This window comes from Protopterus annectens, chromosome 7.part0, assembly GCF_019279795.1.
Source record: "Protopterus annectens isolate FY-2018-M chromosome 7.part0, PAN1.0, whole genome shotgun sequence".
NCBI lineage: Eukaryota > Metazoa > Chordata > Ceratodontiformes > Protopteridae > Protopterus > Protopterus annectens.
Window position 1 is genome coordinate 1,497,087,780 of NC_056739.1, and position 6,000 is coordinate 1,497,093,779.

Here is a 6,000-nt window from a genome sequence, read left to right on the forward strand (position 1 = left end):
CACCTTGTGTAATTTGAGACAGTGCATTCAACAAGCCCTTTGTTACTAAGTGTATGAGCATGCCCAGTATAACCTTGTGTAGTTATAGACACAGTGCTTCCCAAATGGCCCTGTGCTACTAAGTGTATGAGCATGCCCACTGCAACACTGTATAGTGATAGTAGTTGTCCATTCCACAGATGGGCATACTCCAGTTCAGGTTACTGTTGTGCTACAACTATACCTCTCAGGCCTACCTATGTACTACCTGCAGATGATGTGTCTTGTTTGTACATACAGGTTGTAATGGACACCTAATTTAAACACACAGGTTTACAGCTATGTACTTCGTAACTGTTAGTCTCCCTGTTGTTGTCCTCAATCTTAGAAGGGGATTCTGACTGCCTTGGAATGTGTAATCTCTGTGGCGCATCATAACTGTGTAGTACTGTAATAGTGATCTGTAGATAGGCAGGAGTTCTGATTCCCACCACTGGCAACTGTGTGCATTTGTTTGTGTGTGTGACAGCAAATGCCTGAGTGTGTGGTCTGCAAATTGCTGAGTGTGTTTGTGTGTGTGTGTCTCAGCAAATGCCTGAGTGTGTGTGTCAGCAAATGGCTGAGTGTGGTTGTGTGTGTGTATTTGTGTCTGCATCCTGTCATGACAGCGGGTTTTGCTGCATTCCAAAGAGATACCACCTTTTGCATTGGCCTTTATCCTTGTCAACTGCTAAACCTCTCTCTTCCCCCCTCCCCACTGCAAGTAATCAGTCCTGTGATGTCACCCAGCTCAGAAGTGGAATCAGAGTAAGTGTAACTGTATGTGTTCTGTGGCACATACCCCAACTGCATACCACTGTACTAGTTCCCTTTACATAGGCAAGACGTGTATGCACAATACTGGCAAGTGTGTGCATGTTTGTGTGTGTGACTACCTTGTGGCCAGGCATACACATGTGTAATGTCTTTTAGCACACCATGGTAGCCATCTGTGGTGACTTGCATCTACAAAAATATTACATAGTTAGGAATGGTAAAGAATACAAAGTCAGGCACGGCTACAGTTGGGTGTGTTATTTTCCTGTGCCACTGTCAAGCAGTGACACAGAAGAGGTCGCTGTGGTGTAAGTCCATACCCATCATTCCCCCAGCCAAACTCCACAATACCCGGGGTAGATTACATTAGTCATCATTCCCCACCCCAAACTCCACATACACAACAACCACCCCTTCTCTGGTGAACTGATTAAGATTTAAATGTTATAACACAGGAGATGCCTCTGTTTTGTGTACACATCAGTTCCTTTGGAACCCTTCTGTGTCACAAAGGGTGTTCAGACATGTATATATATATATATATATATATATATATATATATATATATATATATATATATATATATATATATATATATATATATATATATATATATATATATATATATATATATATATATATATATATATATATATATATATATATATATATATATATATATATATATATATATATATATATATATATATATATAGCTGTGTCTGTGTATATGTGTATATATATATATATATATATATATATATATATATATATATATATAGATATATATATATGTGTGTGTGTGTGTGTACACATCCTGTAGGTGCATATATATATATATATATATATATATATATATATAGATATATATATATATATATGTAGTTATGACATATATATATATATATATATATATATATATGTAGTTATGACAGTTGTACAGATGTAGACTTGTCTTTGCTGTTTCACGGTGTACAGTACATTCAAGGGTACTGTACATATGTACACAAAGTGACTGTCCCATTTGTTTTCAGTACTGTGGAATACCTGTAGTAAGATGTGCATTATAAACTCCATGCAGCATATATGCAACCTAGATGGCTTAGTAGTACATTCAGTGACCTCAGTGTGCATGGTCCAGGGTTCAAGACCTACAAGTCTTGTTGATACTGTCAATTAGGACTGAATAAGACTGTTGTAAGCAGGTGTAAATGTGTTTTTGTCACAGTAAGCAGTGGGTACACACAGGTAACAGACATGTACAACTCACAGTACACTTGAAATGCCCTTCTTTGGCAATCCTGCTGATGTCACCCACCTACGAATACACCTCTGGGATTGCTGTAACCTAGTAACCTCCATGGCGTGTGCTGTAACTGCATAATGCTGTAGTGTAATAAACATTTAGGTAGGGGTTCTTTTCTAAGACAGGCCAACTGTGTGTGTGTGTGTGTGTGTGTGTGTGTGTGTCTGCCTGAGAAAGTAACAATGCTTTTTAGAGTATGCACACTCTTTACAATTCACATAACCACCTAGAAATACACCTCTGGGACTTCTTTAACCTAGTAATCTCTGTAGCGCATGCTGTAACTGTGTAATGCTGTAGTGTGATAAACTAGTTAGGTAGGGGTTCTATTCCAAGACAGGAAAACTGTGTGTGTGTGTATCTGCCTGAGAAAAGAACAATGCTTTTTAGAGTATGCACACTCTTTACAATTCACATAACCACTTTTGGCAATCCGGCTGATGTCATCCACCTAGTAATACACCTCTGGGACTGCTGCAACACAGAAATCTCTGTAGCGCGTGCTGAAACTGCGTAATGCTGCAGTGTGATAAACTAGTTAGGTAAGGGTTTTATTCCAAGACATGGCAGGTGTGTGTGTTATATGTTACAATGTCCACCTCATGAGGAGTACAGATGTCAATCAGCCAAGGAGCTGTGTTGGCAAGCCATACCCCTACATCTGGCAAAAGGCCTGGTGAAACAAGTATGCACCCTACTATTACCCAGAATACACCTCTGGGACTGCTGCAACACAGAAATCTCTGTAGCTCGTGCTGAAACTGCGTAATGCTGCAGTGTGATAAACTAGTTAGGTAAGGGTTCTATTCCAAGACATGGCAGGTGTGTGTGTTATATGTTACAATGTCCACCTCATGAGGAGTACAGATGTCAATCAGCCAAGGAGCTGTGTTGGCAAGCCATACCCCTACATCTGGCAAAAGGCCTGGTGAACAAAGTATGCAACCCTATTATTACCCAGAATACGTTCTGAACCCATGTGTCATACACAAACACACTTGTCTAAAATATCCTGCTATGTTGCTAGTACCCTGCACATTGATGACAGATAGTAGGCATGGTGTGATTGCAGTGGGCTGCAGGTGGCATGTACTGTTCAGCAGTACAATAGGCACATAATTGTGGGCAATGTGCCTTCACTATGTTCCCCACTGGATGCCTGCAACATATGTAGTGCCATCAAATGTGATCCACAGAGGCCATACAATGCCTTACACACATGCCCTGTATGGACAGATGCCACTGACACCACAGAATACTTGTATCATGCTATCAATGCAGGTGCAGGGTCATCCTACTATCTATATGCAGGTCCTGCCACACCAGGCCAATACTGGCATATCTGAGGATAACAGTCTGTGTACACAGCATGTGTCACCCAAACCAGGTACACTTGTACATGTCACTGTACATTATTGTGGGATGTGTACATCCCAGGCAATATCCATGTCAAGGACTATCAGACACAGACATGGCATGCATTGCAAAGCAATGACTATACACAATGGTAACCAGGATGACAGGACAGTTCAAACAATACCCATCTGTGTGGGACATTGCAGACACTACACCCCTGTACCACATTGCACACCATTGTCGGGGTGATTTGATGCCAAGGATTGCCCCTCACCCAGCCTTGTACAGCTGCCTTGCACAGCCAACCACTACACACCCATGAAGCAATGCACACATGCATGTCAGTACTGGCACCTTGTGTCTGCGTGTGGGGTATGATGCTCCCAACCACAGTCACACCCAGTATAACTCCCATTGGCATACCAACTGATGTCAGACACGTTCACATGCCCTAGCCCATAGAACCTCCGGATATCCCCTGTGGTGCATGTAGTACCTGTGCATTACTGCAGTGTGGCAAACTAAGTAGTTAGGAAGTGTATTTGTGGGCCTGGCAAAGTGTAGCAATGTGTCTGATTCCCTTAAAGAGTGTGGTTGTGTTGAAAATGACATCCGTTCATGTGGACAGCCACGTGTGCTACACCTAATGTATGTCTACTATAGTTCTGTTGCAGATGTTGCTCCCCAGCACACATATATGTTCTTACAGCAAACCAACATGTTAGCTATGGGGCACATGGAGTAACTGCATGCACTAGCAATAGTAATGGCTAGTCAGTCATGGATTTGAACCCCTGTACTGGTAGGTGTGTGACAGACGATGCTTAGGTTTTAGTCTCCAAGCCCTTCTCTGATGTACTTTGCCTCTGTCTGTCCCTCCCACACACTCTCTGGTGGATGTGGAGTTGTACAACTGCTCAGCAGCAGCTTGTATTTTGTAAGTGATGGTCATGATCAGGTGATGGCCTCTGCACCTATTGCAGTCCTCCTGTAGCTGATTGCATGTGGAACAGCTGTAATGATGTTCCCATAGCCAATCATATGGAAACGCAGTACAATATCTGGAACATCATGTTAATGTTTGCCCATGACAGTCACTGTGAGTAGAACCTGGATCTGGTGTTTGGTAAATGGCATCACAGATGATATCTGCATATTCCTCAAACAACATACACAGTGGAAATAGCCTAAAGACAGGAGGGTGATGTGCCAGTCATGACTACAGCATGTAGGTGTAGCTATGCTTCATTGAGACTACTGCCAGTTTAACAAGTTGTGTGTGTGGTAATGGCTATTCTTCAAGTTTTAAAACTGACAAGACTGTGCTCTGTTTGTGAGGGGACCCCCATCTGTAGGGCCATCTGTGGACTGGTCTTTGTGTGGAGCCATTTGTTTCCTGTGTTACTCACTGAACACACATCTGTGAACAGCAGAAGCATAGTGTGAGGATTGCAGTCAGTACATGGTGATAGTGATGAGAGGTACTGCCATTACATCCCTGATTGGACATATGTCACATGAAATAGTGGCATGACAGTCACTGTCTGAGGTTCTCAGTAACATGCCAATAATGGGCCACTGTTCATAGCTGCAGTCACATGTCTTCTACACTTTGTACAGATGTCATGCAGTATATATGCATGTGTTGTGCTCCCTCTGCAAATGTACACCATCTGTTGTGTTGGGTTGATGGTCATATCTATGCATGCTGTTATAAGTAATCCTGAATGCTGTTGACTATTACTGAGCTATATCTGTGTTAAAACTGCAACACCATAGGCTGTATGGGTTTGGAGGTCCCAGCAGAACCTCCTGTCCCACTTTAGCTGGCCATGGCACTGTGCAACAGCACATCTGGGGCCCAGCCTTGGACCTCCACGTCTGTTGGCACTGCACCACCTTCTGGTAGAACCACCACTGAGGATGGGGCTTGTCCCCCCTGGGAGCAGGTCCAGACAGGAACTTGTCCGCTGTCGTACAGTCCTGGACATGGTGCATAGGGGGCTCAATAAGGGATTTCAAGGCCAGATATGCCAGCTCAAGAGGGCAGAGTGTCATATTTACAGGGTGAGCCTACCCCTCCTAGACAACCCCCAGCACAACCACCTTTGCGGCTGTTTTGGTGCAGTGGTGGCTGCCCATGGCCTGGGACCTCTGTCCCACTGTTTCCATCTGGGGGCTCATGGGTTTGTGACTGCCGAACACCCATCCCCATCCAAGGTGTATCCCCCCACATGTCATTAACTGACCCTGTATGCTGTCTTGTCTGTCATCCTACCCAACCTATCCTCCACGAGCATACCTACTTGTCCCCCCCCCCCATATCCGACTCTTACCCTATGGAAACAAAAGGCCACTCAGTTCCTAGAACAACATTTGTCCCATACATAGCTGTCCATTTCACACATGTGTCCACTGGACACATGTAACCTTTTTAGTATGCATCACAGCATACTCCAGTTGTGCTCACCCCTGTCTCTCAGGCACAAGATCCTGATATGCACATGACTCCTAAAGGTTCCAGGTACACGTGATCAGATGAC